We start from the raw sequence: 13,475 nt of genomic DNA, 5'->3' as shown, positions 1-13,475 counted from the left end.
TTTTCCAGATCTTTTGTTAATTCTGTGAGCCACCTGATAACAATGGCCCTGAACTGAGCCTCTGACAGGTTTCTTATTTGTTCATCTGTCAGATTCTTCATCTGTTGCCTGGTGAGCTGCACCACCAGGATTTCTATAGTTGTCTGCCTCATTTTGACAGATGCGTTTTGCTTTCTTGGGCCGGCTATAGGGGGCAGTGCCTGTGTACTCGTCACAATCCAGTGACTGGCGCCGATCCACAACCTTTCTTGCCGGCGCTTTGTCGTCACTGCCCAGCGACCAGTGGAGATCCGCAACCTATTTCGCAGCCCTGTGGCGCTTTGTGTGGGGGCAGGGGTCCAAGATGGATTCACACAGTTATTCCGCTAGGAGACTGGGATCCGTCCTCCTGTCCCCCTGGGCCTCACTGTTTGAGGCGATGTGGTGGCTGCTTCTCCCAGAGTTGGGGTCGCGAGCCGCCGGGGTTTGACTGCAGCTGGGATCGTCCCCCTGCCACTGGGATTGTTCTCCCTGCCGCTGGGATTGTTCTCCCCGCCGCTGTCCCTGGTGCGACTGCAAACAGCACCACCCACTTTCGCTCTTACCTGCCCAAAGAGCACCATTGGTTTATAACTTTGTACGTTGGGCTCCCGTGTAGTTTTATTTACTGGAATTTCTAGTTATCTTTTGTTTTGAAGTAGTTGTATTCCTCTCTAGTTGTAGAGGGAGGCCGAGCATGTCCGTCTAAGCCTCCACCTTGGCCGGAAGTCCCTATAAGTATGCTTTCTGATTAGGTATACAATCTTCAGAATAATAGATACTGCTAATCGCTCTAAAAAGAAGTTGCCTTCATCAGTGGAATATAAATATTCTCATTCATTATTCTTGTCCAAACAGCATTTTCAGAGACATGAGGTAGTAACTAAAGTTGGCTTTCATTTGAACTTCTCTCTTTCCTACTGTGACTGAACAGCCATTCATATTTACTATCTACTAGTTGATGTTTCTTTTCTGTTAGCTATTTGTTTATTTTGACAATTTACACTGAATTCTTATTTTTTTTTCTTTATTGGTTTGTGGGAGTCCTTTATAAATTCTAGGAAATAAAAGTGGGGCCAGATTTAATAGCCCCTTCTCAGTGCTCACAGAAAAACTGTTTTCCATTTCTGTCTTCGTTTCTTACACTCTCCTGTAACAGTATCACGATTTCTTAAGTTGCCCACAGACTAAACTTCAAAATCATATAATATAATTTTTCCTCTGTATTTTATGGCAATTCAACTCTATCATGCAATTTCGTTTTGATTAATCTGTCATTGAAAAAGTCTTGTTAAGGCCATTTCGTGGACGCCGGGCAAGAGATAGGAGCTGTTGGAGCCGAGCGGAGGGGAGCGGAAGAGCTGTCCGAAGGTGTGTGGGTTTAAGCCGCTGCGGTTCTAGCTGAAGATCTCGAAATGCATCGTGATTCCTGTCCATTGGATTGTAAGGTTTATGTAGGTAATCTTGGAAACAACAGTAACAAGACTGAATTGGAACGAGCTTTTGGCTATTATGGACCACTCCGAAGTATGTGGGTTGCTAGAAACCCTCCCGGCTTTGTTTTGTTGAATTTGAAGATCCTCGAGATGCAGCCGATGAGGTCCGAGAGCTAGACGGGAGAACGCTGTGTGGCTGCCGAGTAAGAGTGGAAGTGTCTAATGGTGAAAAGAGAAGTCGAAATCGTGGCCCACCTCCCTCTTGGGGTCGTCGCCCTCGAGATGATTATCGGAGAAGGAGTCCTCCACCTCGTCGCAGATCTCCAAGACGGAGAAGCTTCTCACGCAGCCGTAGCAGGTTCCTTTCTAGATAGGTGAAGAGAGAGATCACTGTCTCGGGAGAGAAATCACAAGCAGTCCCGATCTTTCTCTAGGTCTCGTAGCCAATCTAAGTCAAATGAAAGGAAATAGAAGACCAGTTTGCAAGAGGAGTGGTGTACAGGATATAATTTCATTTGACAGGAGTATGTACAGAAAATTCAAGTTTCGTTTGAGACTTCATAAGCTTGGTGCATTTTTAAGATGTTTTAGCTGTTCACTTTTGTTTGTCATGGAACAGTTACATAAAGATGTAATTCTCTATGGTTTGAAAATGGATCATATGAGGCATGTAATAACAAGAATTGTTACTTTACAATGTTCCCTTAAGCAAAATTTGTTTTCCTTTGAACTTGAGTCTTGCAAAGACTGATGATAAACCTCTTAACCCCTCCCAGCTAAAGTGTGATTTTAGTATTATGGAAACTAAACTGGCAAAAATTGAACTTAAGACTTCCATAGCTGGGATATAATATGCAGCTGTAATTGAACAGGCAGCCTTTAATGCTGCTGTGATCACAGACCAGCAGGTAAAAATTAAAAGCTGCACTCTTAAACTAGATCAGAGGTTTAAAAAATTTCAACTAGTCTTTATACTGGGCAAAGGTTGTCCAGTTAGTGTAGCATCAAAGAAGTTTCAAGAAGAGTTTGCCTTTCTTTGCTTTAGGTCATAAATTGATTATGTGATTGCTGTATATGAATACATAGCTCTTTGTAACATTCGTTTGGAAATTTGAGACTTCAGAACACCAGTGTCCTGCCAGTTTAAGGGTACATGTAGAGCTGAACTTTGAGTTACTGTGCAGAAGTTTTTTTCTTCATATTGTCATTTGTAATATGTTTTGTGAGAATCCTTGAGATTAAAGTTTTGGTTACAAACTGTTTAACATGAAAGCTTGTTTTTCCTTGCAAAACTAAAATCTGTGAGCTTGGTATCAAGTTCAGGTGTAACATTCCTATTGAAAGCCATACTTATATTTTCTTGTAACGTGCTTTTGAATTAATAAAATAATAGCATAACTGTGTTAATAGTAAAAAAAAAAAAGTCTTGTTAAAATTAACTTTCTTTTTCCAAATATAATAATAAGAACAATAATACAGTATTCTTTTTCAGTCCTGATTTGAAACTCTTATTCAATTACATATACATTTTTCCTTCTCTATACATCTCAGCATTTAGTGAGTTCTATAGATTCTGGCTATGTATTATGTTTCGTCTATTCTTTTCTTTCCTTTTTTAATTTATTTTTATTTTTAAATAATTTATTTATTTGTTTGTTTATTTATTTTATTTTTAGAGAGAAGGGAAAGGAGAAAGAGAGGGAGAGAAACATCACTATGTGGTTGCCTCTCACTCGCACCCCCAACTGGGGACCTGACGTGCAACCTAGTCATGTGCCCTGACTGGGAATCAAACCAGCAACACTTGGCTCGCGGGCCGACGCTCAATCCACTGAGTCACAGCAGCCAGGGCTCTTTCCTTTTTTTAAATATGCTTTATTGATTATGCTGTTACAGTTGTCCCAATTTCTTTTCCTTTTGTTCCCATCCACTCAGTGACGCCCCCCTCCCTCCAGTTGTCCCCCTTCTTAGTCCATTGGTTGTGCATATAGTTTTTCTCAACATATTCCTATCTACTCCACTCCCTCCTACTATGCTTCTTAATTCCTGTACCATCTGCCTCCCTACTCCACTTCCCCCTCCCTGCTGACCTCCCCCCAATATGTTCCCCATACCTATAAATCTTTTCCCACTCTCGTTGCCTACTTAGTTTGCCTTTGTTTCAATTCCCTAGTTTCTGTTGTTGGTTGTTGTGACAGTTTTCATTTTAATGTTCATAGTTTTCATCCTCTTTCTCCTTAATGAGTCCCTTTAACATTTCATATAACAGTGATTTGGATCTGATGAACTCCTTCAGTTTTACTTTGTCCTGGAAGCACTTTCTCTGCCTTTCTATTCTGAATGACAGCTTCGCTGGATAGATTAATCGTGGTTGCAAGTTCTTGCTTTTCATTACTTTGAATATTTCTTGCCAGTCCCTTCTTGCCTGCAGTTTCTTTTGAGAAATCAGCTGATAGTCTTATTGGGACCCCTTTGTATGTAATTCTCTTCTCTCTTGCTGCTTTTAAGATTCTCTCTTTATCTTTAATTTTTTGACATTTTGATTATAATGTGTCTTGGTGTGGTTCTGCCTGGGTACAGTTTTTTCAGAACTCTCTGTGCTTCCTGGACCTGTAAGACTATTTCTTTCCCCAAGTTAGGGAAGTTCTGCTTCATTATATTTTCACATAATTTTTCAATTTCTAGTTCTTCTTCTTCACCTTCTGGCAACCCTATGATTTGGATGTTGGCCTGCTTATAGCTGTACCATAGATTTCTGAGCCTCTCCTCATTTTCCTCAGTGTTCATTTCCTCTTTCTGCACTGATTGACTGTTCTTTCCCTATGTTCCAATTTGTTGACTTGGTCCCTGGTTTTCTTGCTCTCCCTCACCACTAGTTTCTTATGTGTTTTCATTTATTTCAACAGGACTAGCCTTCATTCCTTCCTTGTCTTTTTTAAGATCTGCTGTTAGGTCTGCAAGCATTCTTATAACCAAAGCTCTGAACTGTGCCTCAGAAAGATTTCCTATCTGCTGCTTCGTTAGATTAGATATTTGCTGTCTGGTCAGCTGTGTCACCGGGATCTCTATCATGATCTGTGCCATCCTGATCATTTTGTGTTTACCTATTCTTCCTGGGTGGGGCTATCACACCTCCTATGCTATAGGGGGTGGAGTCTTGTGCACTCATCACAACTAGGCGAGCCTTCTCACCACACTCTGGCATTTTGTGTGGGGGTGGGGGCCCAAGATGGGTTCCTGCCATTCACTCTTCTCTGAGAGACTGGGAGCCTCCTCCTCTGTCCCCACGTCCTCCGGCTCTCACAGTCCAAAGCAATGGGGATCTGCCTTTCCTGGCATTGGAATCATGAGCTGACAGGTTTGGTCTGCAGCCAGGGGTGCTCCTCAGGCACTTCTCACCTCCCCTTAAATATGGCTATCTGTGCTTCCCACTGTCCCACTACTGTCGCTGCAGCTGTCACCACCAGCACAGCTTGACCTCCACCCTGGCTTCACCCCTCCTACCCATTCGCACAAGCACCACTTGTTTATAACTTCATATGTTGGACTTCCATATAGCTTTATTTTCTGGAGTGTGTCAGTGTAGGCCTCCATCTTGGCCAGAAGTCCCATTATCATTCTATTCTTTTCTTTCTACCATTCTTATTCCAGTGACATCTTAGACTCTGTAATGTTTCTTGTTGGTCTTTCTATCCCTCCATTCTATATCTATTCATGGTCTCCCTCTAGTCATGAACAGAAATTGCAAGTTATTTGAAATATAAATTCCTTAAATTAACTTCCAGATTTTTCCATGGTTTGGCACTAGCCTATTTTCAACCATATCTCCTACAAAACACTTTTAAAATAAATCTAAAATCTTTATTAGTAATTTCAAATTGTGGTGGAATGACATTTCAAAGCATTTACTTGGCAGTTTATGGGAAATTACATAAGAATTATAGTAGGCATCAAAATATATTAAGGCAACCATTAAATAGTTTTAAAGATAAACCTTATCACAAACTCAGCATTTAAAATAAGTACTTTACATATTACAAAGCTGTTTTGAGAGAGTATAAATTATTTTATCTTGCTGCAATCCTTAAAATTTTATGGAACTTCAACTCTATCATTCAATTTAGTTTTAATTAATCTACTGTCATTGAAAAAGCCATGTTAAAATTAATTTTCTTTTTCTAAGTGTAATAATTATAGTGCTCCTTTTCAGGTCCTGATTTGAAACTCTTATTCAATTATATAGGCTTGGCTTTCATCTCAAAAGAGAAATGAAAGAGACACACGGGAGACCAAAACACATTTAAAGAATCTCAAAATTATGCCATATAAAATGATTTATTGTTCTCTAAATATGAAATCTCTTTTCTCAGTTCCTTTGGGTTTATGATTTTTGTTCACTTTGAATGTATTTTACAATATGCATTCATTCCCACAAGTTGAAAGTGTTTCTTTGTCGTGGTATAAACTAAATGCCACATCTTACATGGCTATTACTAGTATTTTACAACTTGAAAATTCATTGTGTTTTCTTCCATAGCACGTTGTGTGTATTTTATTTTGTTTATCATATGTTCTCTGGTTAAATAGACAACTATTTGTAATTTTTTCTCTATTACACAGAAAAATCCATGATAATTGGGTCCTTTTGACATCTTTTTGTCATTACTCCTTACTTCAATGGTTAAAACATAGATGTCAAACAAATGTTGTCTGTAGATAAATATTATGGATGCAAACTAATCTTTCATTTTCAAGAATACACAAAATAAAAATACTATTATTCTACATCATAAAGAATTGTAGAAGTCATAAAAGATTGGTGAGTTCTTGTGTCCACTATGGATGACGTCTTTACTGAAAAACACCTGATCTAGTTTACTAAACCGAAAACTTATGAATGGCATTATTCCACCATTTTATCTATAAAGAACAGTAATCAAAATTAAGTTTTGCAATTGAATATAAAAGGGGTGACTTATAGTACATATTACTTTACACATTTAAATCTCATTGCCCTCTATGTTGACCTAGAATTAAATAAAAAAAGAGTGGTGGCAACAGAACTCATAACTAGATAACTTCTAAAATTCAATTCCTGTGTACTTTGCACATGCTTATTGCATTATATTATACTTATATTGGCTTCAAAATTTCTCCTCTGAGACTGTCTCCTCAGCAAAAATCAAAGACAATGTTCAACTCCATTCCAGACTTTGTTTAAATATAACTGAACTAAACGTCATCATATTCACTCTATCTATGTAGGAAAGTTCTTTTCAAACATAGAGTTATAGAGTTAGAATTAGAGTTTTAAATTATGCTCATAACGCAATTGAAGCTGATATACTGTGCTAGATACAGAATATAAATGTAAGTCTTGTATTATGTAAAATTACCAGGATTAGGTAAATGCTGGTCTTTCTCACTTCCAAATATCATGTTACACATACCAAGAGTTATATCTATTGTATTAAGTGTGAGATGACTGAGGACGCTGAGGTAATTCCAGCAGGTAGAATGTGGATGAATGGGGGGCTGCTGCACACTCAGGCAAGTCAGCACTGAGCAGAGCAAACACCGTCCTTTTATTGAAATCTGAGGGTTGCAATTACAGGATACACACCATATTGCATAAAGAGAAAACAGGATGCCAGGGTTCAAACATTAACTACTTTAAGTACAAAACAAAACTATAAGTCCTTAAGGCTAAGCTTCAGACAAGATGATAAGACAAGGGAGTAATGGAGTACTCAGCAAAGTCTGTTTATTCTCAGGATACCATAGCTCAGTGGCCTGGAACAGCTTGCAGCTGCCGGCGTTGGCAAGTCCAGCTTGCTTATCTGAGTCACAGGACACCTGGTCAGGGGGTCATAAAGAAATGCCCCTACCCAGAGACTTGATTTCCACCAACATATATCCACATGGATGTGTAAAGTTGCTATTCCTAACTGATGAATTAATTTTTAAGACTTGCATGTCAATTAATTACTATTTATCTCTGTTTTTAGTGCAGTTGAAAATAAACTGATGAAATAAGAAGTCAGGAAATGTGAGATCCTCACATCTGTGGAGACATTTTTATCAACTGTTGGCACCTGTCTTAAAGTAATACATTGACCACGGATTAAAATTTTTTCTCTACAGGTGGCTCCCAAAATGTGTTAGTCTTGTATTCCTCAAATCATATTCCATACACGTGTTGTCAAGGAATGTTAGATGATCCACACATACTATATTATTGAAAACATGAACATTTGTCTTTTTATTTCACTGTTAGTTTTCAAATCAGTGTGAGAATATTCTGCATTACCCAATGAACAGTTTAAAATTTTGTATTCCTAAATGATTTTCATTGTTGACTTAGTATTAGTATTGTGATTCTATGTAAAACAAGTGGTTACCACATTGATAACATTTAGCCTTTAATATATTGGTGAGCATAGCAGAAATATCTTAGTATTTCTTAATGTTAAAATGTTACTATCTGTCACTATATTCCTGCTATATTTTTTGTTGTAGGCATATCTAATATTGGACCCTAATATCAAAATGATAAAATCATTCATTATTTGACGCTACTTTCATGTTTGACTTGAATAGTTATGCAAATTTATAGGTATACATTTCTATTGAAAACATTTTCATAAATTGACTTTATTAAGCTACATACAAAACTGGGATCAGGGATTGTGAAAGAGGATAGAGGTGGCATGATATCTGACTTTTGGTTGACTGAGAAGAGGTAACCAGAGGTGGACTTAAATACAAATGCAAAGTTTGTACCAAGTAAAGGTCAAATGATATCACAAAGAAGTAGAGGCAGAGAAACCATGCCATTACACCAATTAAATTGCTGAAATCTAACTTAAACTGCAGCAGTCAGTACATTTTTTATATTGCAAGTTTTAATTTAGATTCAGCAAAATATTATCCCTCACATTACTTTAATGCTATTACTCTGAATTTTTATTTTCTGAAGCTTTTAAGTGTTTGCTCTAAATACTTGATTTTATGGTTGGGAGAGAAATAGGCATATGAGGGGTTTGTACTGTTAATGTCTGTATGTGTTTGAGGGAGCTAAAAATAATTTGAGTCCACAATACATCTTTTCCTTTACGTGCGTTTGTTCTCTAGCAAAGAGTCATTCATTGGCTTTAATTATAATCATTCTACACAGCAGTTTGAAACAACAAACAAGCATATTCTGAAAACCTACTGTGACCTGTCTGAAATGCTATGGTGAGTTTCCCAGTTTAGAATTTAGAGCAATTCATTATCACGAAGTTGTCAAAAACTTGGAGCAATAATTTGCTGAAATGCTATTAGGAAAAAAAATACAATTAACTCTGGAACACTGAAACTTTTTTTATTATCGGTCCACACTAAGTACGCAAAACATTTCCACATTGATCAACATTTGAAAGCAAATTGAAACAAGCTTAAAATTGCTGGAAATTAAATATATTGAACTCATATAGATAATTCAACTTCCTTCTCAAAGAGAAAAAAATGTAATAGGAAATTTATTCTGCACTTACAAAAATTAGTTTTTTTATTTATTTTCTGTTTCATGGAGTTCAGAAAATTTACCTCTAATGTTTAGGCTAGTGGTCCACTTATTGCCATGAGATAACAGGAGGTGAAGGTGATTAGAAGGCCCCCCAAATATGCAGATTTGTCCCTTAGTAGATTTTGGAAGCTTGAGTTTCTTTCTATTATAGTTCAGTTACACTTGCACAGCTGCTGAAAATTTTGTACTGGATGTAGAAATAAAGAAAGTAGCTCTCTAGTGAGGCTATTTTTTGATGTCAAATTTTCACTGAAGACAACACAATAACTGTGTCCTAAGATGCTATATTTTGGTCTTGAGTTTCACAGTGCTTCTAAGATGCTATATATATATTTTTTACACAAATCCATGTAGTAGTTTTATAGCAGCAGTGTCCCCTGCTCCTGAACAGTGCTCCCCTTTTCCTCCCCACTGGTCCCTTTCCCTGGTATTCTCCCCTCCCCAGTGCTACAAATCAACTCTCCAATTACAATTTCAAAAGAAGGTACCAAATATTTAATTCAAATGGTAAAATTGAGTTATCATTATTTCTCTTTTCCCTATAGCTCATTGGCGAGGACTACCGAAGCTTGAAAGGCAGGTGCTCATGGGTAGTGTTTATGAACTTAGAAATGTAACCATGGAATTTCCTGACAGCAGCTACAGAAAAGAAGTATATTTAAAAAGTCTCCCTTCCCAACAATTATTAAGCAGGAAAAGTCTAATCAAGTGTCTTGAATATTCAGAGTAACTGTCTAATTATTTGATTACACTATCCTTATGTGAGTAAACTTATGAGTATACCTCGCATGCTCTGGTTGAATAGGTAAACTGGCCAGTACTTAATTATTAAATGTTGGATTTTTATATATATTCTTTATTGTTGTTTAATTGAAAGAAAATTGGGTCATCACCCTTCAGACACATTACATTTTACAAAATTTTTGCAATATTTTAAAATGTTTGAAAAATTCTCTACTTGAGACATCCTAAAAGGTTTGTTCCATAAAGGTCAGTTTCCATCACTGATGTCCATTTTTTCACTGTCTTTCTGTCAGTGCTAACTTATTTCTCTACCTTTTTTCCTCTCTCTCTACATCTCCCCAAAAACTCTTCATTTTTTTTATCCTCTTACTTTACCACACTCTCAACTAACCATAATATAAAATTGTATTTTAATATAAATATATACTTACTTATATGCACATAGAAGTTTAAACAATTTAAAATAGTATGAATGACAAATAATCATTGCTAATTTTTTTCTATTGAGACAATATCTTGTGACTTCATGCTATATTTACATTTTCATTTGATGAGAATTAACTCATGTCTACTAACATTTATCTCTCATTACATCCTAAACTTTGCCACTTATATTATTGTTTTTAACTATGAAAAACACATATCTGACAAAGGAGTTAGATCTGGATTATGTAAAGACTATTCAAAACTCAATAGTAACAAACCAAACAACCCAATTTAAAAAGTGGGCAAATAAACAGTCACCTCAGAGAGAATATATAGAGATGGAAATGAGCATGTGAAAAGACATTCATCATTATTGGCCATTAGACAAATGCAAATTAAAACCAGAAGAGATACTACCACATATATTGAAAAATGGCTGAAAAGCAAAACAAAATAAAGCAAACATGAGAATACTAAGTGCTGATGAGGATGTGAAGTAGCTGCAATTTTCATACTTTGCTAGTGGGAATGCAAATTGGCACAACTATTTTAGAAAATAGTCTGGCAGTTTCTTATAAGTTATATATTCATTTATTATATGATTCAACAATCCCACTTTTAAGTATTTACCCTACAGAAATGAAAATGTATGTTCATGCAAAACCTGTGTACAAATATTTATAGCGGCTCTTTTCATAATTGCCAATACCTCGATATAACCCAGAATCTTTCAATGGGTGAATAAATAAATTATTGCATATCCCAAATGATGGAATTCTCTTCAGCAATGAGAAGGAATTAACTATTGATACACATACCAACATAGATGGATCTTGAAGGTGTTATGAAGCCTGTTTCAAAAAGTTATCTACTGTATAATTGTACTTATATGACATCCTGGAAAAGGCAAAGCTATAGTGATGATGCAAATATCAGTTTCTTCCCTGAGGGCAGAGGCAGGGGACAGTGCGACTACAAAGGAGCAGCATGATGGAGTTTCTTGGGTTGAGGGAACTGTTTTATATCCTGATTGTAGTGGTATTAGCATGTGTTAATACTCATAGGACTATGCATTAAAAAGCCAATTTTGCTCTCTCTTAGTAAAAAAAGAAGTTAGTTAAAATAAATAACACCATATATATTAGTTGCTTCAGATGTGGAGTATATCTTTTATACATTTTTCCTAGAATTTGTTATTGCCTTTTTACATTTATAGTGGAATAAACTATACAACTTTCATCATATTACAAATATCTTCCAGATTCTCAATAATATATGTATTTTGTAAAGTTTATTACTTCCTTGAAAGCATCCTTGGGGGCCTCTGTCTTTCCAAATTTCTAATTTTGACTGAATGCTTACTACTTGTGCTGCACTATTAACATCCAGAATTTTCTTTACTTTTACATTCCTGAGTTAGTTCTGTTGTTTGGCGGAGTTCAAGTTTCTTATCTCAGGGTATATTTTCAAATTTCTAGATTACCTCTTAATTTTTTTTTAAGTTAGGTGCAAGCAAGGATAGAATTATGTTTCTTTGCAAGCCTGAAATACATTTTGCTTAAATGCTTGATAATAATAGGACTGGGTGTAGAAATCTAGATTCTTTGTATAAACCAACGCTGATATCAAGTCTATTATCAATCTGATTGTCTTAATATGGGTTCCTCATTAAAGCAAAGCCTAAGACAAAGACTTAGATACAAGTAATTTATTTTGGTGTCATTCCAAAGGATCAGAAGTGAGAGTATGGGTAGAGTGAAGTTGGTAAGGAAGAAAATTCATTTTAAGCATACTTTCTCAAAGTCGTTGCTATGGTCAACAGCACTCAATAACTCCAGCATCTTATGAAAAGTGTACATGATATTGCCAAGATTTTTCCACTTGGAGGACAGGAGGCCGAGGTATTAATGAATAGGCTACCACTTTTCATTGATTGATTGTTTCTCTCTAAGTGCATTAAATCTGCCTTTAACACTGACATTTGTTGTGTAAGCACTTCCAGATTCTTAAAATGTTGGAGGTTCTGAGGCAAAATTCAAAAAAGATACACATTGTATGTGGGATGCTGTCCACATTAGATGAGCTTGAGCTCAGTTGGAATTGTCTACTGCAGCTGAAAGTGAAATCAGAGGTGCATTGGTGGTTTGTTTTTAAATTTCAGAAGTTATCTTTAATGTCTATCCTAAATAAACAACATTTATACACAAGAAAAAACCATCACTATCTTTTACAAAAATCCAAAGTACAAGAATCCAAAGTAAATGTGGAGGCGGATCACTATTTCAAATTCTAGAATCAAGCATCTGCATATAAGAAATCACCTTGATTAGTTTTTTTCAAGCTTAAGTATTCCTCAATTTTAAATTCTATATGGGACAAAACAGATATAAATGTATTTGTGCAAATTAACTTTAACAAATATAGTATGGCTTAGGAGCCATCACATATTCCTGCGGCATCATACTATATAAGCACACTTGAGTCACTATTCTACTTTAGACATTATTCTTAAGTGATCACTCTGTATACATCTACAGGCAATAGAAACCTAATTACTTTGTCCCAAATAGGAATAAAGGATTAAATACTTTTGAAACAAGTTTAATTTCTAGGGATTTGGGTAAAGACAATGAACATTAATGTAATTCAAGAAGTAAGATTTGTGCTCTGACTGCTGTGGCTCAGTTGGTTGGAGGGTTGTCCTGTAAGCCAAAAGGTTGTGGGTTTGATTCCCAGTCAGGGCATATGCCTGGTTGTGGATTCCGTCCCCTATCGGGGCTCATACAAGAGGCAACTAATCAATGTTTCTCTCATTCTCTCTCTCCATCTCTTCTCTTCTCTCTAAAATCAATAAGCATGCCCTCAGGTGAGGATTTAAAAAGAAAAAGACTAGAGGTGTCTGGTCCCCTCCTTGTGCTATACAAATCTCCTTATATTTTACATTAAGTCCAGTGTTTCTGATACTTCAAGGTGATGGCTAGCTGGAATCTTTATAAAATTTAGTACAGGATTCTGAGTGAAACAAGATAGTGTAACCAGTTTTCAGTACTGCCACTGCTTCCAAAACTGTGATGGATATTCATTATCTTTTTCTCTCCTCCAGCAGCTACTTTAGAGTTTACCATCTTTGGCTGGCACTTCAGCTAGGCTAAATAGATTGCCTGGTTATATAATCACAAGCTGAATCTCCACAAAGTCAGTGGGCTAACCCAGAACTTTTTCCCTGATCACCAGTTATCTATGGCTGGATAACAAGCCACTGCAAAAGTTAGTGGCTTAAA

At 36.4% G+C, this 13,475-nt stretch overlaps 1 pseudogene; it reads left to right on the top strand.

The window, feature by feature from the left end:
• Positions 1-1,366: 1,366 nt before the first annotated feature.
• LOC150021461 (serine/arginine-rich splicing factor 3 pseudogene) lies at positions 1,367-2,053 on the top strand (annotated as a pseudogene).
• Positions 2,054-13,475: the final 11,422 nt, after the last annotated feature.

Source organism: Furipterus horrens, unplaced genomic scaffold, assembly GCF_987537825.1.
Source record: "Furipterus horrens unplaced genomic scaffold, mFurHor1.1.pri manual_scaffold_1, whole genome shotgun sequence".
In the NCBI taxonomy this organism is placed as follows: Eukaryota; Metazoa; Chordata; class Mammalia; order Chiroptera; family Furipteridae; genus Furipterus; species Furipterus horrens.
Note: the sequence above shows the minus strand (reverse complement) of the source record. Positions and strands in the feature narration are given on the sequence as shown.